Source organism: Furipterus horrens, unplaced genomic scaffold (assembly GCF_987537825.1).
Source record: "Furipterus horrens unplaced genomic scaffold, mFurHor1.1.pri manual_scaffold_2, whole genome shotgun sequence".
Classification (NCBI taxonomy): Eukaryota; Metazoa; Chordata; class Mammalia; order Chiroptera; family Furipteridae; genus Furipterus; species Furipterus horrens.
In genome coordinates, this window is record NW_028327172.1 from 58,718,132 (window position 1) to 58,743,601 (window position 25,470).

At 35.4% G+C, this 25,470-nt stretch overlaps 1 protein-coding gene and 1 pseudogene across 2 annotated transcripts in view; one reads left to right on the forward strand and one right to left on the reverse strand.

Moving 5' to 3' along the window:
- TMEM135 (transmembrane protein 135) overlaps window positions 1-25,470 on the reverse strand; it is a 237,959-nt gene that overhangs the window by 33,194 nt on the left and 179,295 nt on the right. The gene's annotated exons all lie outside the window — the stretch shown is intronic.
- LOC150018637 (iron-sulfur cluster assembly 1 homolog, mitochondrial pseudogene) lies at window positions 6,691-7,464 on the forward strand (annotated as a pseudogene).

Sequence of the window (25,470 nt, forward strand, 5' to 3'; positions counted from 1 at the left end):
AATAAGTAGTATGACTCAACCCATTGTCATTGGCTCTATATATGCAAGGTTTTTACGTATCACATAAAAACAAAGCCAGGGAAGACAAGGAGGAAAAATAATTTGTAGCATTACATCAAACAACTTAGCTAATACACAGCTAATCATAGAGGTTCAGGACGGAATTTAAGATGATGTCCAAGAAAGTATAAAGTTTATTACTATTGTTATTAAAATAAGACTCTTGGTGAATGCCAATGTTGTGGGAGGAACTCACAAAGACAAGTAATTTTTTTCAATCAGAAGTGTTGTAAACGATAGTAAAGAAATAGTTTTTTCCCAAAACATTCTTTTCTTATGCTTAATTTCCATGAAATTACTTCTGTGAGGTGCAGTACTTTTATCTTTACAATAACATTGTACCAGCAGATGTCGCTAGTAAACCATTTTGGAAGAATGTGTAGCTCTTTGATGTGATATATTTTTAAATATCCAACATTCTGTTGCATGTTTTCCCTTAAAAATCTTACTTAAACCGCATTAAGTTCTCCCAAGTAAGTATTTGAATATTAAACTTTAAATGATAGGTGATCCCTATTCTATAGAGAAGCAGAATTTGCCAGGTCAAAACATGCCTTTTTGGCATATTATTTTTTTAAATTCAGGTAAAATTTGTTAATAACATTACATAAATTGCATGTATACAATACATTATAACTCGATATCTGTATACTCTATTGTGTGTTCATCACTAAAAGTCTAGTTTCCTTCCATTACTATATATTTGACCCCTTTTACCCAATTCACCCTGTCCCCCTCCCCCACTCCCTTTTCCCAAGTAACCACCATTCTGCTGTATCTCTGAGTTTGTTCTTATTTTGTTCTGTTAATTTTTTTCTTTTTTGTTTTATATTCCACATATGAGTGCATCAGTTACAGAAAATAGTCAAAAGGATATAACTCAGTTTTTAGTAGGCTATTAAAAAATAGGATGGGTTAAGAGGCATCAAGGAAGATATAACTTCTTACTCTGTTTATATATCATTTTGAATTCTTTTACAACTGTACATTTATATGTTATTTGTGTAATTGGTTTAATTCAAAACCTCATTACTTGAACATTTAGGAACAGATTAAATAGTATAAAATTATTCATTTCTATTTTACCAACACAATGTAAAGAATGTAAATCTCAAACTAGCCTAGTCAACTTTTCTAATTAATATTGATGTAAAAGTTAGGCTAGAAGGCATAAAAAATTACTAACTAAAGTAAGTGGTTTAGACTAGAATTTTCTGAAACTATGATCCCAATGAACAATTACATGATTAAAATGGCAAAAACATTCATTATATACCAGTTTCAGAGTTCTTTTATCCCTTTTTACTTACTGAATTCATTAGAAGGAAACTCAAATATTGGACAAATATTACATCATCTACCTTTCTCCATTTCACAATCATTTAATGAGCACCTAATACACAGAAGAAGTTGTGCTGCCAATCATTTGAAGAGCACACAAATAAAATTATACACCACCTCTGACCATAATAATAAAAGGCGTCTATAAAGCTATCAATATATTTGTCAAGTAAGTGAAAATAACCTCGACTAAAAGTTCTAGCACACAATTTCTTTTATCAGTAGCGCTCTCTCGGAACTTAATTACTGTAGTTATACTTTAATTTAGCTTAAAATTTCCTTAGTCCAGAATTTTACATCATGTATCTCCCTAAATGATTTACAAAAAGTAGTAAATGCAAAAATCACAATTAAATACGCTATAAGACTGGCAAAAAATAAAGACTAGTTGAATTTAAAATTGTCATGTATATTGATAATTCTTAAAATATCTGAATATATTCTAATACATTCTAATGTCAATCATCAATCATAGATTACATCTAATGTACTGATTATATCATATCTAATATATCACTCAGTATCAAAAATAAAAGTTACATTCTCATATGTGAACAGAATTTTAAAATAATTCAAGTTTTGGGGATTTGAAAGGAATGACATAAAACTTAATTATAAATTATAGTTACAGACAATACCTAGATATTCAAAATTTTGATCTGTCTAATCAAATTATTATTGGTACTAAAAGCATAAATACATTTGGAATAACTACAACTAGAAAGTTTAATTTGGAAGTTAAAAAAAACAGAATGCCTATTTAAATGCCTTAAATGTGTTACTCACAATTGTCTTCATTTTAAAGAAAAACTCATAAAATTTTATATCCTTTTTTTTTTTTTTTTTATCCTCACCTGAAGATGTTTTCATTGATTTTAAAGAGAGAGGAGAGGGAGAAAGAGAAACATAGATTGGTTGCCTCTCATATGCACCCCAACCTGGAATCAAACCCGCAGCCTAGGTATGTGTCCTCCCTGGGAATCAAACCTACAACCTTTCTGGAGTATGGGTCAATACTCCAACTAACTGAGCCAACCAGCCAGGGCTATATCATTTCTTTTTAAGTTAAATTTTTCTTTTTTGTTTTTAAAATCCAAATGATAGAACAAACCACATTTTCTAATTAATTTTCCTCATCCATTTTCAAATATCAAAGTTAATCTTAATATTCAGTTATAATTTACTAATTAAAATGATCAATTATAGATTTTGTTTTATTTTTTTAATTATATATTATTGATATACTGTTACAACTGTTTTGATTTTTCACTATTTTCCCCTCTCCAGCCAGCACCCCTGTTTGTAGTTACAGAATAATCCCATCATTTCTTCACCCCTCCCCCCACACACCCCCTTTTGGCAGCCATCAAAATGCTCTCTGTATCCATGATTCATTCTGTCTCTGCTCTTCTTGTTTGCTTAGTTTGTTTTTCAGATTCGATTGTTGATAGATATGTATTTTTTGCCATTTTATTTCTCATAGTTTTCATCTTTTTCTTAAATAAGTCCCTTTAACATTTTATATAATAAGGGCTTGGTGATGATGAACTCCTTTAGCTTTATCTTTTCTGGGAAGCTCTTTAACTCCTCTTCCATTCTAAATGATAGCTTTGCTCTGTAGAGCAATGTTGGCTGTAGGTCCCTGCTTTTTATCACTTTGAATACTTCTTGCCAATCCCTTCTCGCATGCAAAGTTTCTTTTGAGAAATCAGCTGACAGTCTTATGGGAACTCCCCTGTAGTTAACTGCTTTTCTCTTGCTGCTTTTAAGATTCTCTCTTTATCTTTAACCTTTGGCATTTTAATTATGCTGTATCTTGGAGTGGGCCTCTTTGCATCCATCTTGTTTGGGACTCTCTGTGCTTCTTGGACTTGCATGTCTATTTCCTTCACCAAATAAAGGAAGTTTACTTTCATTGTTTTTTCAAATAGATTTCCAATTTCTTGCTCTTTCTCTTCTCCTCTGGCACCCCTATGATGTGAATGTTGGAACCTATGAAGTTGTCCCAGAGGCTGCTAATACCATCCTCATTTTTTTGGATCCTTTTTTCTTCTTGTTGTTCTCATTGGTTGTTTTTTGCTTCCTTATTTTCCAAATCATTGATTTGATCCTCAGCTTCATCCACCCTATTACTGTTTCCCTGGAAATTATTTTTATTTCAATTAGTGTATCCTTCATTTCTGACTGGATCTTTTTTATGTTGTTAAGGTCCTCACTAAGTTCCTTGAACATCTTTTATAACCAGTGTTTTGAACTCTGCATCTGATAAATCGCTTATTTTCATTTCGTTTAGCTCTTTCTCTGGAGTTTTGGTCTGTTCTTTCGCTTGGACCACGTTTCTTTGTCTCCTCCTTTTGGCAGCCTTCCCATGTGTGGTGCTACATATTATGTAGAGCTGCTCTGACTCTGTGTCTTGGTAGTGTGGCCTAATGTAAAAGGTGTCCTGTGGGGTCCAGTGGCATAGCCTCTTCTGTCACCCAAGCTGCATACGCAAGGTGCATGCTTTGTATGGGCTGAGTACACCCTCCTCTTGTAGTTGAGCCTTGCTTGCTGTTTGCAGATCCAGGGGAGGGATTTACCCAGGCCAGTCAGCTGCAAGGCTTGGCTGTGACCACTTACCACCAACCTTCGCCCTCCGTGGAGGATCAGCTGTGCAGGGGCTGGGTGGTGGTGCTCCTACGTGGTCTGTAGCTGTTCGCTGGGTGAGCTAGCCCTGGGGTTTCCTGGATGGTCCAGGCCAAGATCAGCCCCCACCTGTGTTCTGCCCTGGGCCACCCTGCCTGGGCTATAAAGCAATCTGAGATTGCTGCTACTTATGCTGGGCTTGGAAATTCCCAGGTGAAGCCAGGCTGTGAACCTAGGCTGGCTGCTCCTAGTGCTGGGCCTGGGGCTCACTGAGGCCAGCTTGTTGCTTGTTCGAGAAGACTTAGGAAGTTGTGCAGCAAGACTAGTCATTCATATGGAAAAGCAGCTTGGGTTGGTCTATAAATTGGGTGGGGAAGAGTCTCTGGGGATCTCCAAGGTGAGCAAACAGTGTTAGTGAGGTTAATGGAGTCTCAGATATGGCATCAGCTTGCTCGCTCTGTGGGGAGAGGGTTTAGCAAAGGGACAATGGCCTCTGCTTATGTTGATGCCAGACACTTCATTTCCTCCCTGTGGGCCACTGGTGCCTTTCAAGCTGCTACCCTCGTGCTGGGGCTCAGAGGGAGTGAGTCTGAGAAGGAGAGTCTGTGTGGGTTCTTTTAGATCAGCGGTTCTCAACCTGTGGGTCGCGACTCCTTTGGGGTCAAACAACCCTTTCACAGGAGTCGCCTAGGACCATCGGAAAACACATAGATAATTACATATTGTTTTTGTGATTAATCACTATGCTTTAATTATGTTCAATTTGTAACAATAAAAATACATCCTGCATATCAGATATTTATATTATGATTCGTAACAGTAGCAAAATTACAGTTATGAAGTAGCAACAAAAATAATTTTATGGTTGGGGGTCACCACAAAGTGAGGAACTCTATTAAAGGGTCGTGGCATTAGGAAGGTTGAGAACCACTGTTTTAGAGGAACTGCTTAAGGCTCCAGCAGTTTCTTCCACTGACTCAATGCCCACTGGCTTTTGCAGATAGAAGTTATGGGGAGTTATCTTCCTGGCACTGGAACCCTGGAGCTGGGGGCTCCTCTCTCCTGAGATAGCCCTCCTGAATTTTTATCCACGACATGTGGTTGAGAGACCAGCCCATTCCGTGTCTGCTTCCCTACTACCAGTCTTAATGGATATGGTTTCTTTAATTCCATAGTTGTCAAACTTCTATTCAACTTGATTTCTGATGGTTCTGAGTGATGGTTGTTCTATATTTTAGGTGTAATTTTGATGTGGTTGTGTGAAGAGACAAGCTATATCTGCCTAAGCTTCCATCTTGACCAGAAGTCTCAACAACTACAGATTTTTATTGACATCTATTTATCATAAGAATATAAAAAAAAAAATTCACATGAAATTGGTTTCATTATTTTTGTTTTGTTTTTTGACTTAATCTTTATTGTACTTTTTTCCCATTATCATTTAGTCCCTTTTTACTCCCTCCGACCCGCAATCACCACACTGTTGTCCACCTCCATGAGTCCTTTTTCCTTTTTGCTCAATCCCTCCACCCCCTCACCATCTTGCTCTCCATCTACGAATCTGTCCCCATTTTCCTTGTTAGTTCAGTTTGTTCATTAGATTCCACATATTAGTGAAATCATAAGGTATTTGTTTTTCTCTAACTGGCTTATTTCACTTAGTATAATGTTCTCCAGGTCCATCCATACTGTCACAAGGGGTAAAACTTTCTTCTTTATGGCCAAATAGCATTCTATTGTATAAATTTCCCATAGTTAATTATTTTTGTTTTGTTTAAAAAAGAAACAAAAAAACTTTAGTGTTCTAATCACATATGTATACTCCAACAGGTTAAGTCAGTCATTTCAATTTACTACACAGAACCTGTGGTATGAAATTAAAATAAATTACATTGCTTACATACACACAACAGTTTTTGCTCTTAAACCTACTATTGCTTAAGTAATAAAATAGACTGAGAGTTCAATTTCAGCCTGCGTATGGCACTTAATATGAGAAAACAAGATAGCTAATACTGTTTCTATTTTAAGAAAACTCACATATAAAAATTTGAAGTTGGAATAGCAGCAAATTAAGAAATTTTAGGAAGATCATATTGTCAGTTTCATGAACACATTATATATCTACAAAATAATTTCTGTTTGGATTCCTTTAAATAGTAAATTCTCCTGGTGCATTAAAAATATTACTTTTGATTCTGGTAAATGTTTTACAGTACACTTATTTTATACAAAATGCAACACTGTTTGTTCTCAAGAACCTAGGAAAGTGACTGAAGCAGGCAGCAGTTATGGGTAATCAAGTGTGATTGCAATTCCCAGATGAATATTGTGTACTTTTTTCTGATTTGTCCTAAATAGAAATTAGAAACATTTGGATTCAAACTTACAGTAACAACTCCAATAGAATCAGATTTCTTCCTAAACTTGGAAAGACTAGAACTGTTTTGTTTTAAAACTCAAACTAAGGAAGGTCATGCTCCAAGATGTCTTTAATTGCTAAGGAAGCAAGAGCCACTTTCAGACTGTGTCTAAGAGAAATGTTAATTATAATGAAATTCCCCCTCAGAATGAAATGTTAATAGCAATACTAGTCAAACCTGAAATGTCATGTGTTTAGACCTGACAAATTAACTATAGACAAAAACCAAATTTAAGATCAAAATGGTGTTTCATGTAAATCCAAGAAAAAACTTAGAAAGTTTTTAAGATCATGGCATTGTATGGATAAAAATTATTTACATTAAACAAAATTATAACTACAATACTGAACTAATCTATTTTTAAAGACATCAAGACTGGCAAGTATTTTCAATTTTTTCCCTCCTATAATGGTGGTGGAAAACATTAAAACAATGACTCTAATTATATAGAATCTTTGAATCAACATAAATTTATTTTCACATGCATGTTGGTATCTATGTCACTAAGAGAATACAGTGGTGTCAATGTGCCTGCTGTGTCCCTATAGAGGCTGAGGCTGCGGACCTCCTGCCCGAGGCACAGGGGCGCCCAGACCACGAGGATGTCGCTTCCTTAGTCTGGGCCGCTGTCCAGGTTGAGAGCAAGAGAAAGCTGCAGCTCACATGGGCCGCCCTCACCATGACACTTTCAGCAGTAAACAATGTAAAACAACTTCTTAAACATAAGCCTGAACATGTAGGTGTGAAAGCTGGTGTCTAAACCAAAGGGTGCGATGACCTTTCTTTCTTTTTTTTTTTTTTTGCAATGACCTTTCTTATACTCTTCTATATGAAGACAAGAGGAGATTCTGATGAAGTTGTTCAAGATGGAGTCAGTGTTCATGGAAAAGAAAGCACAGCTAACACTTTTAGGAACAGAAATGGACTATGTTGAAGACAAATTATCCACAGAGTTTGTGTTCAATAACTCAAACATCAAGGAACATGTGGCTGTGGAGAAAGCTTTAATATTTGACTCTTCAGGACTCTTCTGGCTCTAAGCCCCAGGAAAGTGCGTGGAAACCCTGGGCTCACTGAAGAAATCGTGTGACTGTCACGTGCTTATGGTTTAATGCGTGGCTGCCTTATGAGGAAAATAAGGTGATACATTTTGAAAATGAAGCCAGTGTGTTAGATTTCAGAAGTGATATTTGCATTCTTTTTAGGGGATGGAATGTGGGGAAACTATCACTCTCTTTGAGTCATTTTCCTGATCTGTAAAGAAAAAAAAATCCTACCCTGCATTTAATTTTCTTGTGTCCTTTCTGTTAGACCTGAAAGGCGCCTGCCTGGGAGGATTTTGGGAAACACATTCTGAATAGATGTGGATGCTATAGATCTCCGTCGAATGGCTTGAACGTGCATCTGCAGACCAGACTGATGGTTCTTAAAATTCAGACAGAAAGTCCTGACTGCTGGGTTGACATGGTGGTGTACTGTTTTTCTACACAAGCTTGGCACAGCCTTTCTATGTTTTTATCCACAGTTTCATTGTCAGATGCCTCTTGTGCTCACCCTTTATCAATATCAGCCAGTAGATCAAAGTATCAAAGAGTTCTTGAACTGCAGTGCAGGCCAATTTTAAGTGATGGCATCAAAAGGTAAGAAATACTTCGCCCTTCATTATTCATCCATTTTTTTTTTACCAACCTAAATGTCTACGCAAGGTGGGATCTCAAGCTGACTTAGATCCTTTCATTTGAAAGGTCTCTTACAAGAAAGGTCTCTTACAAGCCATCTAGCCCACCCCCTCAATTATGTATCTGAGGGAGCAAAACCCCGGGGAAGCAGGACTCACATCTTCCCTTGCATGTGGCCAGCCCAGCACTGACCAGGCAGTAACAGGAAAGGTTGGTCTGGCTTCTTTATCTGATTGACATTCGATAAGATTTCTATGTAATTTGATGAAGATCATATTTTTATTCTGAGTGAGAAGAATCTAATTTTAAAATACATTTATGTGAATTACCAAGTTGTTTCTTTTAAACTATGAAGACATGGCTTATACTGACAGGGGAGACCTTGTAACAACCCAGAAACACCCTTTGGAATGTAGCAGTAATCGTGATGCAGAACAAAGGGGTCTTTTCGCTGGATCCTAAGTCTAATTACTAAAATTTTTAAATCTAATATTTTAACCTAATGTTCTGTCACCAATTTTTCTTTATAATAGTGTTTCTTTCATCATTGAGGTGCTGATTTTCCTGGGTTTGACATATTCAATGTTTTATGAGATGGCATATATGGTTTTTATAAAAGCCGATTCTTATGAATGAAGTAGCTGGGTTCCTTGGTTTTGTCATATTTACTAAAGTACCTGTCAAAAAATGCAACAAAACTTAGAGCAGTAGCTTTAGGCTCTTGAGTTTGTATTAATATAATTTCCCCCCACTTATAATTTGTGTAATACGGTATGTATGTAGTAATTGAGTTATTGATTAAAAAATAAAGCCTCTTAGCCCTGGCTGTGGTGGCTCAGTAGATTGAGCGTCGGCCTGTGAACCAAGTGTCGCTGGTTCGATTCCCAGGCAGGGCACATAAACTGGGTTGCACGTCAGGTCCCCAGTTGGTGCGTGAGAAGCAACCACATAGTGATGTTTCTCTCCCTCACTTTCTCCTTTCCCCTCTCTCTAAAATAAATAAATAAATAAATAAATAAATAAATAAATAAATAAAAATAAAGCCTCTTTGTGATCATAAAATAATAATAATAATAATAAGGCAACTGGCTTTCATATTGAACAAAATGGCAGCTATCTGATACCATAACATTAGGCTATATTTTTTCATAAAGTGATGCCTACTTAATATCAAGTCCAAATCTAAAATAAATAAAATACGTAACAGAGCAAAAGCAACATTTTGGGAACTTTTGGAAAACCACTATTTTCTGATTGAGAATTACAGAGTAACCTGAATCTAAAAGAAGAGCATTCATTTCCAATATCTCAGTTTACTTCATTTGTCTCAAAGATGATGAACTTAATTTGTGGTGTGTACAATAGAAATTGGGCAAGTTAACACATATTGGAATCTTGTGGCCTATAGATGGTACAGTATTAGAAAAATGGAATATTGGAACTAAAGTAACCTGAAAGATTAAGAAACCAAGACCCAAGGAAGTTAAGTGATCTGCCAGAAAACAGAGTTTGGTCCCAGGCATCCTTCACAACAGTAAAATCATTTTATATCCCAATCATCTAACTGTGCCTGCTGAGGTCTCACTGTAGGGAGGAAATACTACAGAGAAGTAGGGGGATCTTCAGCTATAGAAGAGAAACCACAAATCACCTGGATGAAGAGAAAGCAATGCTCTTCCAACAGATATTATGCAGACTTTACCAGGGACATAAGGGCATGGATAGTTTTATAGGAACCAATTTCCAATTTCTCACTTGGACGTGTCCTCCTATCTAAACATGATTTGCCTGAAAGTGTACTCTGGCCAGGAATCCACGCTGGCTTCCCTTCTTCACCTGTTTCACAATCACTATTTTTCACATCAGTCTCTCCAAAATTTCCTGGACAATCATAAGGCCTATGCCTGGTATTAATTTACCACCTTTATACACTTGAAGTCCAAACACATCTCAATCCCAAACATGAACACAAAAAATATTACTGAATTAAAATTTCATTGTGTTTCATATTTACACTAAGTAAGAAACTGACCTGAAAGAAATTCATGAGATCACTTTTCCCTTACCTGTCTCTCTATAGCAAACTATCATTACTTTCTGACTCATTTCATACTTCCTCACCTGGTCCTTGGTCATCGTGGTACTTCCATATGCAATACCCTCTTCAACAATCCTCCTTTTTCAAGAGAATTCCTACCAAGTCCATCAGCAATAGCAATTACCTCACAATTACATGTGACTGTCTCTTTCTGAAACTTCCTTTTTTCTTTGTATGGGGGGACACTTTTATTTGACTCTGGCTGATACCATAGTAATAGCTAGTTAATCTAATCAATTCTACCAAATTTAGGGTTTCTGATGGCATTTTGTGTGTCCATGTTTCAGAATCAAAGGAATAAGTTATACAGTTTACTTCTTTAATAATGAGGCTGGGAATTATTCTGAATTTTGTTGTTAATAGCATTAACCAAGTAATTAAGGTATCCAGGGACATAATTTAACAGGCTGTATCAGTCAGGAAAGGCTAGACCAGCGATTCTCAAATGTGGTCCGTGGAATAGCATCAACGTCAGGTGATAACTAGTCAAAAATACAAATTCTTGGTTCCCACCCCAGGCCTACTAAATCCAAAACTTCTAAGAGTGGCGTCCAACAATCCATATAATCTATGATTTAACAAAATCTCCACATGATTCCAAAGGATGTTCGAGTCTGAGAACCACTGGGCTAGGTTATGTTGCAGCAGTAAAATTTCAATGGCTTTCAAATAACAAAACTATTTCTTGCTCATGCTGCATGTCAAAGAAGGGTTGGCTATGGCTCAACTACATGTCATCTTTATTTTGAATTTCAGGATTATGGAGAAGCATCTATTCAGATTTGTTGATTGTTACAGCAGAGAAAAAAAGGAGAATATAGGATACTAGGTTCTGACTCAAATCTTCTGCTCAGAAATAAACATAATTTCCACTTCTATTTAATTAGCCAAAGCAAATCTACGGCCAGGCATGATGTCAATAGGGCAGGGAAGTGAGGGAAGGGTAATGCTTCCCCAGGGAGGGGAAGCAAAGGTTTTTGAACAATAACATAGTCTACCATTCAGGCCAAGCATGTTATTGTTGAAAATCAATTGTATTTGTTTATTACACTTAAGGTAATTCAAAGCATAATTTCCTTTTTCCTCCCAAATCCTAACATCATTTAGTCTTTTTCAAAATAACTTCAATATGTCACTTTAAGTATGATAATCTTAAAATCTCTGTTAATGGTTTCATAAATAGGCTTTTCCTACAACATATTAATATTGACATGTATGCATAAACTTATATATATTCTGAGTTTTTTCTAATTACTAAAGCATTTAGAAATTTCACAATATTCAATTATGTATCCCAAGTGCTCACCTCAGTATGCAGCACATAACTCACACAGTAAAAAGTTCTTATCTGTGTAGAACTAAAAACACTGTGTTTTATAGTAATTATATGTCCAATTGGGGACCAAGCTTCTTGGATTCATTTTTTTAACAGCAATTCTAGGGGTTCTTTATTTTTAGTTTCTAAAGCAATTTATTTTTTAATCAGCTATCCCAGTACTTATTAACAACTCCAGTGATCATTCCTAATATAAATTTTTGTTGATTTTTTACATTGATAATTTAGTATGAATTTACCCTTAGACATAAATATGCATTAATTGGGATCTAAAAAGGAGTTTATTTTCTTAATGAGGAGCTGTTTTTTAATACCCCGAATGAAATAAAACAATAACTGGAATATAAAACTACCAAATCCAAAAGGCAGGATATTGGGGATGCTATTATAGGCATGTTTGTCACTGTACTAAGAATTGTAACTGAGTGAACAAATTGAGGCCATAAAGTTTGTAGGTTGGGGCATTATTCGCATTCATTCATCATTCATGCACTCATTCACCCAGTTAAATGTTTCACAAATATTTATTAGAAGTCAACTGTGTAGCAGGCAGGTTGCCAAGTGCTGAGGACAGCCACTGAGCATGTTCTCAGGGAGTTTACAGTCCAGTGGGGTATACATAACTGAAAAGTACACTTTCATATAAAGTACACAGTGCTACAGGAGCACAAAGGAGGGGTGTCTAACTCTGGCTTGGTCACAGAAGCCCCCCCCCCAAAAAAAAGAGAAATATTTAAAATGATACATAAAGGAAGAAGCAGAGGAAGAAAGCAGGGAGAGACAATATACATGAGATGCAGAGAAAAGAGGGCACGAAGTGCTCTGGGAACTGTGCCTGGGGCACGGATATAGGGAAGCAGAGTGGCAAAGGCCTCAGGCCCCAGAAGAATGCCATGACTGGATCTGTATACAACAAAGATATTCCAAGTATAGGTTTTATGACCTACTACTGAATCCCATCTCATTGTTTATTTTTAAACTATAATCTCACTTAGTAGTTTTGTTTAAACTTATTAAATGTCAACTTACAAACTGAATTCTGTTGAAAGCAACATATAAAAGCCACCTAAAAATTATACTGTTCTTTATTTTGTTTTAAGATAATGGATTAAATACACATCAACTTTAAGAAAGATTTTAATACCTCTTGACAGAGTAACAAATTAGTGTAAAATATAACTCTTTCCAAAACCACAACTAAATGATACTATTAAATTCAGGTAATTAATAAACAAGCCAAACAAATCTCAGTGCTTTAGTAAAATAAAAATCTATTTCTTGCTTGTCACTATCCAATCTAGGCCATCTCTAGTACAGAGAATGAACTCATTTCTGCCACATAATGTAGTTCTTCATACTGTTCTGTGTGCATACAATTAATAAAGTCACATCATCTAGTTATTGGAAGAATAGGGAATGATGATGAAAACCAAGACTACCAGTAAATGTGTAATGCAATAGTTACACGCTTTTGTGTAGTCAACATTATCTTTAGAGAACTATGAAGCAATGGTTATTCAATTACACATTCATTCATTTGTTCTACAAATAATTATTAAGCATTGATGCAGTAGAGTTAAAACGAAGGGCTACAGACTCAGACAAGCAAGTCGTTTAAATTTTGTGTCTGTTTCTCCATCAGTAAAATGCAGATAAGAGCTCCAATCTCATATGAATATTATACTAAGTGCTCAATAAATGTCATCTATTACTACTGCTTCTGCTATTGCTACAACAAACAAAAACTACAAAGATAGAGGTATGGCTGTTACTGTCTTCATCACTGGGACTTTAAAAGAAAATGGAATAGTTTCTACCCTTATCAAATTCATAGGCTGAATCCCTGAGGTGAAACAGTGAGCCACACACAGCAAGAGTCAGTATAGATAGCATCTGCCGTGAAATTAAAACCATTATCTAAGAATATCCAACATTACACCCCTCCCTCCAAAGATACAAATAGATATACTCATATTAGCACATCATTATTTATAAATCAAGGACAATAGTACGTGTAACATGAACTTTCAAATGGAAAACTGGTCCAAACTGGAAATGAGTATGTCGACATGTGAATGCAAAAACATTCTAGCACACTAGGAATCCTACTCAGCAATGAAAAAGAACAAACTGCTAACATACTCAACAAAATGGAGGAATATCCTAAAAACGCTAAGAAGTCAGACACAAAAAGTGCATACTGTGTGATTCCACTTTCATGAAATTCTAGGAAAAAGAAATCTAATCTATAGTGACTGAAATCAGATCAGTGTTTTCAGGGATGGGGTTAGGGGTAGGAACTGATTGCAAAAGAACACAAGAGAACTTCCAGGAGTAATGGCTAAGTTACTTGTCCTCACAGAGCTTCAGCTTCCCCAAATGTGAAATCAAATAATATTACTGGCCGCAAGAAGACTGTTATGAAAATTATGGTCTGAAACAGAGAAGGTACTCAGTATGTTGTTGTTATTGCCTTATGGTTTTGAATTCTACCACTTAGCTAGCTAATCATATGATTAAATGTTTGTAATGAAGAGTCATAAAACTCTCAATACTACTCACTGAACACTAAATTTATAATTCTTTGGTGTTGTAATTTTAAGATGACAAAATTGGTAAATCAGCCCCAGCAAGGGAGTGAGTGATAGAGATAGAAAAGCCACCAGGAAAGATTCAGCAAGGGGAGGGTGAGGAGAATGGGTTCCTAAAGTCCTTGTCCTTTCTATGCAGATCTCATGGGAAATCCTAAATCTGATGACCTTTAACCAGCTTTACAACTCAGCTTTCGTGGAGAGGAAAGAACAGGGGACTAGTTACAATGAATATTCTGATATTTTTTGAGACACTTTAGAAAAATATGTTATTTTTCCCTCAAGCTTTATTTAAAGTGAAATTCTACAACAGGTAGAAAACAAGAATAAAATGGTTTTAATTCATCAGACTATTTGGAAAAACTAAGTTTTTGAATATATACCTAAAATGTGACAATGGCTTTATATGCAAACAGTCATGCCTATTATCTAAAAAACAAAAACAAAGAAACCCTATCTGACCAGCCTAAAAGAGGCACAGGGAGGAATTAAATGTCATCCAGGACTGTAAGACCCATATTCTTTCAAAGCCATTAGTCTTGCAAATAGAGAGTTCAGCAAACAAAGGTAAAGCCATCTGGAAGGTATTCCTTAAACATCAAGTGGTACTGACAATTCAAAACCTAAGGCAAAAGACAGCTGCTCCTCCTTGAGCAATGTGTCATTTTTTTTTTTATAGTTTTTCCCAGTGCCATTTCTCTTAGGCATGATAATACTAGAAATCTTTTTTTTTTAATTAATTTATTTATTTGTTGTTTTATTTATTTATTTTTACAGAGAGGGGAAAGGAGAAAGAGAGGGAGAGAAACATCACTGTGTGGTTGCCTCTCACTTGCACACCCAACTGGGAACCTGAGTGCAACCGAGTCATGTACCCTGACTGGGAATCGAACCAGTGACACTTGGCTCGCAGGCGATGTTCAATCCACTGAGCCACAGCAGCCAGGGCTAGCAATGTGTCATTTACTTTATCAGAACCAACAACATTAATGACTTAGAACAATCTTAAGATTATCATGGATTTCAACAGAAATGATTGGTTCACCTACAAATAGGTCAATAGCTATATATGCCCTAATACACTGAGAGGTTAATGCTTTTCCTTCTGGTAAGCATTCTTCTCCCCTATCAGACTCCATTATTGATTATGGTAAGAGAGGGTCCAAGAATCTCATTTTTAATTCCCTTTCATTAAGTAAAGACAAAAAATTATGTTTCTGAGACTTAGTTTCTCTAAATATAAAATGAAAGAGCTGAATTGAATAGTCCTAAATGTTCCTCACAACTTAAATATTCTAATACAAAGTGTTAGAAACAAGGTCATAGTGACTCCCAAACCAGTAAAAAGTCATTGGTAACAAAGGGTAAATGTAAATGAAGGGTCTTAAGGGCAAATGTAAATAAAGGATCTCTGAGAAGGAAGTTGACAGCATTAGCATATTCACAAATCACAATAGGGGCATTTAGATGAACATGTTAGATTGTAACTCTGGAGTATCCGGTCATGTAGAAACGGGGAAGAAGGAGAGGGGAGGGGAAACTAGTTGGGGTAGTGCGGGGAAGCTAATCACTCTCACTTTAGGGTGGCAATTTCAGGGTGGGGAAGCTGAGACTATAAAACCAGGTAGGTTCCTTTGTCTACTAGGCGCGAACATTCTCCTGGCTATGAGGGTGCACCCGGCTCTGCCGACTCGTGAATAAAGGCCTCGCTTTACTGCTCAAGTCCTGTGTCCCAGTTTTTATTGTGAGTGTTTCTCACACAAAATATTACCCAAAACTTCTTATGATTTGCTCAAACTTGGTACAGCCCCAATCTGACTCTACGTCTCAAATTAAGATACTATAATTTAATCAATACTAATTTTGTATGAGATGAACTCTAGGGACCACTGAAGATACTTCCTTTTATGTTCTAAGCAGAAAAAATACTGTACACTTAACATTCTACCCTAAGTAAGATAACTCCTAAGACATGTGAACAAACTAAATACTCGAAGGTTCAAAATTATATTTTACTTTCAAGGGTACTTATCTACTTCAATTAGTCCATTATGTGAAAATTGCCTGAGTTCTGTTGAACAAGTATAGCAAATAATCAGAGTATATTTATAGAATGTGTTTACAGCACCAATTTGTTATATTTGTTATAAGCTGACTTTATGCAATATGATCTTGCTTTATCAGCTTGGAAAGGTGGAACATACACATGTAGTACTTTACAGAAAATATCCTAGAATATGTAATGTGTATACAACCTAATATTTAACAAGGAAATATCTTAGAACATTTAACAAACCTACACTAAGAAATGTTCAAAAATATATAAAAGAACCTAACAAAACACATATAAACATACACAGACACAGACATACACACAATACACACACACTAACACTTCTTTTAGAAGTGTATATGTTCTTTTTTAAAGATGGCAAAACTAATGTGTAGGAGCAAAGTAGTCCTAATTACATCTTAATTCCCTCCTTGAATACCACCCTAGCTAGTATCCATTCCTTGTAATTTCACATTTTCCTTTGTGCATGTAAATTAAAATAATGCTGAGTCAAAAGCATTATTATTATTGAGAAATGCAAAAACTAATTTTCTTTTCAGTGCTACATGATTGGGGTCCCTGTGGAGCCTGGCAGTAGGGAGAACTGGGTGGAAAATGTTAAGATCAAATCAGCTTGGGTTTTCTCACTGAGACTCTAACTTGGTGAAAAATGCATTTTGCGTTCCAGCAAGTTTATATGTGTAGGCTATGTTTTAGGTTTTCAGTATCCTGTGGGACAAATACTTAATACACAGAGCGATGTTTTGTTTTGTTTTTATTTTTGGCAACAGTGTATTAAAACTCAATTCTTAGAGTCAGTCCAGTGCCCTTTCCTAGAACATGTGGTCACCAACAGCCAAGTGCTGACAGGCAGGCCGGCTTTGGCTTCAAGAAGCCTGTAGTGGTTGCTAGCATTTAAATATAGGAATTTACTTCTGACTTCAAGCCATGCCTTGTTCTGCATCTCATTTTTGTAGAAAAATAGGAAGAAAATCCAAGCTTCAGGGTCTAAAAGAGGAGGGAGAGTCAAATGAAAACACAAAAGACAACCATACATCAGGGCAGAAGAAAATGACATTATTCTATTCCATTTGAAATAAAATTACCTTGTATCATAGTAACACTTCATATACTTTTTTTTAATAGAAAAATTGTAGGGGCCCAAATATGGAGACAAGAGCTTCTCAAATATTCATTCACTTAAATTAAAAAAAAAAAAATGGAGAGGTTAAAGATTATTTTTGCTCTAGAAATACAACAGATGCCTCTTAGAACTCCTTTGGAGAGGAGGGAAGATCTCTTTAGAAACCAGTATACTTACAAGTCATATTTCATAAATGTCTAGCCTTCTTTAATATGAAGATATGGAGTTGAAAATACAGTATTTACTTCTCAAGAGTTCATTCACTCCTGCTACTAACTCTACACTTGAGTTGGTATAGAATACTTGCCACAAGACCTCTAAAGCACAAGATATTTAGCATATTTTGGCCTTTCTAAAAAAGTAAGCTAGAAAGTCAGAGGGTAGGAATGTACTGGTGGAACCTGAAGAAGACATCCAAGGGACAGGGCATTAGGGAGCTAACAGGCAGAAAAATGTGGACGGGAGGAAAGCTTCAAGGGAAGTACACAGACATTTTGTGTCACATTTGTGAAGACACTTCAAAGAAGTCTGGACTTAGCCCTGAAAGTCATGGCATAGTTCACAAATTTACAAATGACATTTTAGCTTTGCCTACCAGAAAAGGGAGTGACTGGCAGAATAGCCAGAGTTGGGCCCAAGGGAATGTGGGAAGAAAATCAGACATTGAGAAGGGTTTCATTTTTAGTGTTCAGCAGCTTTCAGAACTGAAAATTCTGTTGACATTTCTAGTTGGGAAGGGAAGGCTTCCTGAATTACTGCTACCATCCCTTCCACCCACTCTAAAGACTGGTCTAGAGAATTATGTTTGCCAAAACAGTACAAAATACATTTCATAAGTCTCATATCTTCTATCCTTGTTTAAAAACACTCAAGTTTTATTTACTTTTCTTTTTTTAAATACTCACCGAGGATATGCTCATTGATTTTAGAGAAAGAGGAAGAGAGAGAGAGAGAGAGAGAAACAAACATAGATTGTACACACTCCAAATAGGGATCGAACACACAACCTAGACATGTGTCCTGATGGGGAACTGAACCCGTAACCTTTTAGAACATGGGAAGATGCTCCAACCAACTGAGCCACTTGGCCAGGGCAAGTTTCATTTATTAGTACACTTGAGACCAATTCTATCTACATCATTAGCACAGAAATCAACTGCTCAAAGTAAGCAGTATTTACCAAACAATGGTCTTGGGGGTCAGGGGGAATGAAGATAAACAATGAGGAGGGACCTGAATCTAAATCTAAAAGCAAGATACTTAATAAGCTTGGTCTTAAGTTTCTCCCTCTAAGATAAGGGGGAAAAAATAAAACTCACATTTAAAACTTATGAACATAAAAAGAGGTAACACAAAATCATCTATCAAGAACAGTGCCTGGAACATGACAATTAGTCAACACAGATTAATTCCTTTCTCCCTTTTTCTCATGTCTTCTTTTCTACAATTTGTGATATTCTCTCTCCTTCCACCTTTGTGTTCAGAATTTTTTTCTCAATCTATGATCTCAGCTTTTAGAAATCTACATACAAATTCCAAGCTATGATAACCGTAGTCGGTGAGGACTAAAGATTGATAGACCCCCCCAAACATCAATGAATGAGAGAAAGAGAGGAACTAAAATGATAATAAAAATAAACATCAAGGAATGAAGAATCCTAGGGAAAGGCAGTACCCTTGAAGTCACATACTACTAAGAAGGTTGAAGGGATCTCTGAAGAAGAACACGGGTATTATTTGATCCTCACAGCATCCATTTTATAGATAAAAAGACTGAAATTCAGGAAGATAATGTCTTGCCCAGGATTGCTGAGCTAAATTGTTAAGAGGGGGAAGCATGGTTAGAATCTAAGACTTTTGACTCTAAAGTCTATATTCTTTCTACTGCCCCATTCAAGACCTAGTGAAGGCAGAACCCATACTATAAAAGGTCAAAATTTTGGGTAGAATAAAATGGAATCACTGAGATAAAATTAATAAACTTGAGGTTTTTAATAATAAAAGGATAAAGGCAGGATAATAGCTATACCAGATAGAAAGGTCCAACATCAGAAATGAGAAGACCTAAGGATAATGAAAAAATTTTAAAGCTAATTTTTTTCAAAGCAAAGGTAGTTTAGTTCATGCCCTGATGAACAGGAAGGATTCTCCAAGAGTCCTACGTTCCAAAAGAACACACTGTAAAAATCCACAATAGAGACCACAACCTCATAACAGTCAAGTACAAAATAATGGTTCCAGAATCAATCAGAGCATCGGCCAGAATCATTACAATGCTGGACCAGAAGGATCCACAGAGATCATTTGTAATCTTGTATCTGTTAGAGCAGCAGTGTCCAACAGAAACATAATGCAAGCTAGATATATATAGATAGATAGATAGATTTCTATATATAGTAATTTTAAATTTGCTTAGTCATATTTTAGGAAGTAAAAAGAAAGATATGAAATTAATTTTAATAGTATATTTCACTTCATCCAATATACTTGAGATATTATGTCAACAAATAATCAACTAAAAGAATTATTAATAAGATAATTTACACCTTTTTCTGTACTAAGTTCAAAATCTGGTGTGCTTTATCCTTGCAGCACACTGAATTTGGACCAGCCACATTTCAAATGTTCAATAGCTGTACGTAGCCAGCGCCCCCAACACCGAACAATATAACTCCAGATAACCACAAAAGCAACTGCAGCCCACACATGCTAAGTCACTTTCTAAAGATTAAAATTAATAGGGTGGTAAAAGAATGTATGATACAATTTTCTTTTTTTCATTGATATTAGAACCATGAAAACCTCATAGAAATCCATAGTTAGTTAATGTGACCAGACTGTAGCTCTAGGGGACTGTTATGCATCAAGTGAGTGAAATAACTATGATTACAGCCTTTTATTATTATTATTATTATTATTTTAGTGCTGGTGTATAATTTTCAAGGGGGTTTTTCTTCTAAGGATTATAGTCAAGAAGGAAGCAATCACAAATGACCTTTCTAAAAGAAAACTGATAGGTAACCTGATACAGCAAGTTTCATGAAAAGTATTTTATTACTTAGAGTTCACATAAAAGAAACAAAATTGAGATTTTTACAGACGTTTCTTCAGGTATAAGTGATTTGACTCTGAGAAAAAGTGAAAGTTCCTCTAAAAAAAATGTTAACAAAAATCTGTAGTCTAAGATTGTAATGGCTAATACCCTCACAAAAACATTATTTCATAGAATGTTTTAAATTTATAGCATGATCAAGAAGGCTATCAAACTTAATTTTAGTAGTAAACAGGAGTTTGATAAGTCATGTAAGTCAAAACTAGATGTGAAACTGCTTACATTTTAGTGAATAAAATTTAAAAAGCAAGGATTCATGGAAAGATGTAGGATATGGCAAATCTTATGGTAAGTATGAATAGGAGTCTTCTCTTCACATTAATAGAGATTGTAACTTCTAAATTAGAAGCTTTAAGGAAATGTTCTTTAGTTATATACCGCAGGACTTTTCTTAGAGATAGTCTACTGAATTCTATAGATTTGGCTTAATTAAAATGAGAAAAATATAAGTAACATTTAAACACATTCAATCCTTCCTTAAAACTAACCATTTTTAAAAGTTTATTTTGAAATCTATAATCCTATCAGAATAACAAAATTTTATAACATGAAAATCTAAGCAAAATTCTTAGGAAAAACAAGGAAGTTAAACTGCTTAAGAAAGACTAGGACAGGCATCTTACCCAGAATTGTCTTTTCAATCTAGATGCTATCTGAAACCTAGCCTTCTAAGAGAAAACCTCAAACAGCTGGAATCAAGCTTAGATACACAAAATAAATCACTGCTGACTGAAATCCACTTGCAAAAGCTCTAATCAGGTTTCCACAAGCAACAAAACAAAACAAATAAAGAACATTAACAACAATAGTAAACTCTGTTTACTAACTGTGCAGCACCAGGAAAAATACAATAACAAGGAAGAGAGACAACAGAATTCTTTGTGAACTCCGTGATCACCCATTCAATATCTTTGACCCTTAGGACAGAATTTTGTTCCTAATACACTCTTATAATAAAGATACAGAAGGTTTTCTCATTCTAGTACAAATCCTTAAATCATCTACTGGAAACTTAAGTCATCTAAAATATGATAGTTGATAGAGTGTATATAATGAACAAGTCGTCTTTTAAGAAAAGCAGTTGCTTAATTTTATCTTCTTTGAAAGTAAGCACACTGTCTTATAGGGAAGTAACAATATTGATCATGACATTTAGTTTAATGTATTATTTTTTGAAATGTATATAATGTATGAAATTCTCTACTTTAATGAAAAGTTTTCATGCATTACATTCTGGAAATCCAGATTGAATAAAATAAGAAATAAGCTTAAGTAACTATTTGAAGCTGTTTTCTTCACTGGGGGGTCAGGGGAGAACCTTTCCAAATAAATGTTTTTCTTCAAAATACTTTTTTCTTTCCCTATATAATAAAACTCCCCCAACCCTGTGAAATCAGATACAGCATGTCTTCATTCTTTAAAAGGGGACTGACAAAGTGCTTATCTCTTATGAGAGACAGAGGATTAGGAAGAGACGCTTTCCTGATCATTTAGCACTTTCTCAGTTCAATAATCAATTATTCCTATAAACCTAAAGAAATGAAACAAACAGATGAAAATTGTTTCTTCTATCCCCTCCCCACTTATCAATAAGTTAGCTAAACCTTTCTGTACCTAAGTTCACTCATCTACAAAAATGGGATAATAATAATGGTATCTACTACTCTCACAGGGTTGTTTTGAGGATTAGTTAAATAACATATGTAAAATTCTTAAGTAGTGCTTGGCACAATACTAAGTGTTATTATATATCCGTTAGCTACTGTGATTATAACTGATACTTATAATAAATAGCCTTCATTATACATTTACATTTCAAACTAAAGAGATTTGAGAAAATTGCTCAACACAAGGAGCTTTCCTCAAACACATGCAGGTCCAACACTGGGTGCAGCCAAATATACCTGTGTTTTAAGGGGCAATTTACACCACTAGGAAATTTTAGAAAATATTTCCAAGAAAGGTTAATGACATCGTTGAAAAGGAAAATCATTTTTATTAGGTTTTACCTTTTTATAGATTAAATTAATCATTATATTAAATGGAAATCCATTTTATATTATCTTGGTTATTTATAAATATGATCTATGATCATTAACTCAAAGAATATAAAACTTTGAAGGATTCTAAGCAGTACCTGACATTTAGCAAAACTTAATTCATCATGTACATAATCTATTGCATTTACAAATAGAATTCTACAGTCCTTAGATGGTAAATGCTTCATATGATTTACAATTTTGCAATGATTTCACCCATAACATTCTAATTGTTTCTCCCACCCACCTTAGTACTCTTGACCTCATTCCTCATTGATGCTGAAATTATCAAAATCCGTCAGTAATATGTATACTCCATCCCAAACACCAATACACATGAAACCCAAAACGTGGACATAGCAGTGTTTCAATCAACTTTTTATTGTTGCTCAACAAATAAATCACATTTACTGAATATATACCATCTGTTTTACCTTGTTCTATCATCTCAAGCCTATTTGGAAAGGTTGGTTTTGTTTTTTGCCTCTTTGTCTCCAGTGAAAACTAGCTACCTCCTAAAGACACAGGCCCTGCAGCCCTCTCAAACTAAGGTTGTTCCACCACCTTTTTCCTTGCTCGCTATTTCTAGCTTTACACCATCATCTCCAATTCCTTAGTAAAGATCCTGATCATTTGAGGTGCACACCATTGTCATACCACCCTCTTTGCCTCCTCTTCACTTCTGTCATTCTCCCTCATTTATCAGAGGCTTTGGAATTTAATTCAGTCTTTCATTTCCAAATCCTTCCATTGTTTTGGATGAACTCAGCATCCACACGCGTGATCCATGTAGTACTGAGGCCTTCTCAATTCCACTGAATAACTCCACTTCACCCATCTACTTCCATAGTTACTGCCATCATCTTGTCATCCTAACTGCTCTTGAATCACTTATTCAAGCAGCTCACCTTACAACCACATTCTCCTTTATTTCTAATGCTCCTGATGAACTAACTACCCCCAGCACAAAGGTTCTCTGGCCTCTTTAAAGACCTCCAGTTCGTTAGCTTCATATTTCTTCCCATCTATCAATGCTTTCTTTCTTCACCAGCCTCTCTATCCAGCTTAAATTCCATAACTCCTTTTTCATTAGTCCTTGCATCATCTCCACTGGCAAAACTGCAGCCCTGTATGAAACTACCTTCTCCACGTCTATAATGGAGTGAGTGCACTGCAAGGGAAAACTGCACAACATAATCTGATCACCGTGCTCAAAGGGATCCTAAACACGGTCCAGCAATCCTACCATTTCACTGCGATCTATACACAATAAATTATCTCAAGTCCTCTGAATTCTGTTCAGGCCTTTCATTCTCTATCCTTAGTTTCAGCGAAGAGCCTACTTTCTACTTTACGAAAAAAAAGATGCTATCAGACCTGACTTTCCAGTGGGAAGTTAAAATTCACGCCTGATAGCTTCTTCTTTGCACCTTTTACATTAGATAGCAGTTAAGGCTATGAACACAGGGTAAGTTATTTACAATGAGAATAAAGAGAGAGGAAGAAGAGAACCTAGAATCAATCTTTGAAGAACTCTAAAATTTGATGGCTGAATACAGGAGAATGAAGCATCAAGTTAAACTGTAAATTTTGAACTAACGACAAGTCAGCTATATTATGTGTGTATATTAACACATTTCAGCTACATTTTATGTGTGTGTATATAAACTCACATATACGTACATACACATACATATATATATTTACACAAGAAACTGGTTCGGAAGGCAAATACAACTCCTGTGTTTTCCAACAATATTAAACATTAGTCCTTTGATGGATGAAATTCAGCAATGTTATTATTACTGAGGTCCAAAGAAATCTTTTCCCCTGTGTAAATAAAATAATCTACTCGACAGAACTTTACTAGCCAAGGGTAGGGGGAGAAACATGAAATTATTGCCCTTTGTAGACATAAAACTTTCTAGTTGGAACAAAGATAAGTCTTGCTCATCAAGAGCATATGTAGACTTAGGATCCTTAACTATAAACAGTAGGCTTCAGGCCTGGGTGGTCTGTGTTATGTCCAATAATATATAAATTGGCTTATCCTCAAAAAAAATATTTCCTTTTTCATTACTCTGAGACATGGAAAAGATTCAATCTTTGTTCAGAAACAGAAAGGTTTTCAATAAAACCTTTTAGCTGTAAGTCTATACAGTTCAGGATACTATTCCTCATTAAATGCATATAAAAAGATCTTAAGTGACTTTCTTAGTATCTCAAGGAACGCTCTGAGTAAACTGGAAACATGCTTACTGAGAACTAAGTCTTCTTTCTGCATACAATATAATCACTGCTATTTTTTTGCAGTGTTCAATAATAAGCTACGTCCAGGGAATGAAATTTACTACAAAATACCCTATGTTTCTGTTGTTATCTCAGAGTTAATGTATTGGTATTTGGCACACTATACAAGCCACCGGAAGAAAGTTGAACGTGTCTTATTTTCCTTAAATACTATATCAAAATGAGAGCTATTAGGTTGAATATGTCCTTAAAAGAATATTTTATAAATGATACATGACAATTATTTTCAAGAAGTCCTCATTTCCTTATCAAAATTTTGTCAAAGTATAAGGGAAAGTACAATTCAAATGAAAGGTAACAGATTTCCTTTTTCTAGAAGACGAGGAGGAGAAAACATCAAGGAGAATACACTCCATTTGTGCACAACGTGGCAAAATGGCTCCCTGAAACCATGCAAAGCATTGTTTTTTCTCTTTCTGGATGAAAAGAGTCCAGTATTTTTCATGCATGATAGGAACTTGGTCTGACTCAGGACATGCTTCCATACCTGCTTAATGAGTTGGCCAGAAAGTTTCTAAAGTCATAACAAAGACGTATCATCAGAGTGTAAAGATTCCAAAATCATCATGACCAGATGTGCAGAACTAAAAATCTTGGCTTCTGGCTGGTCTATAAACTGAGCATTAAATATTATTTGTTCTAGCTCTAAATTTTCTCAT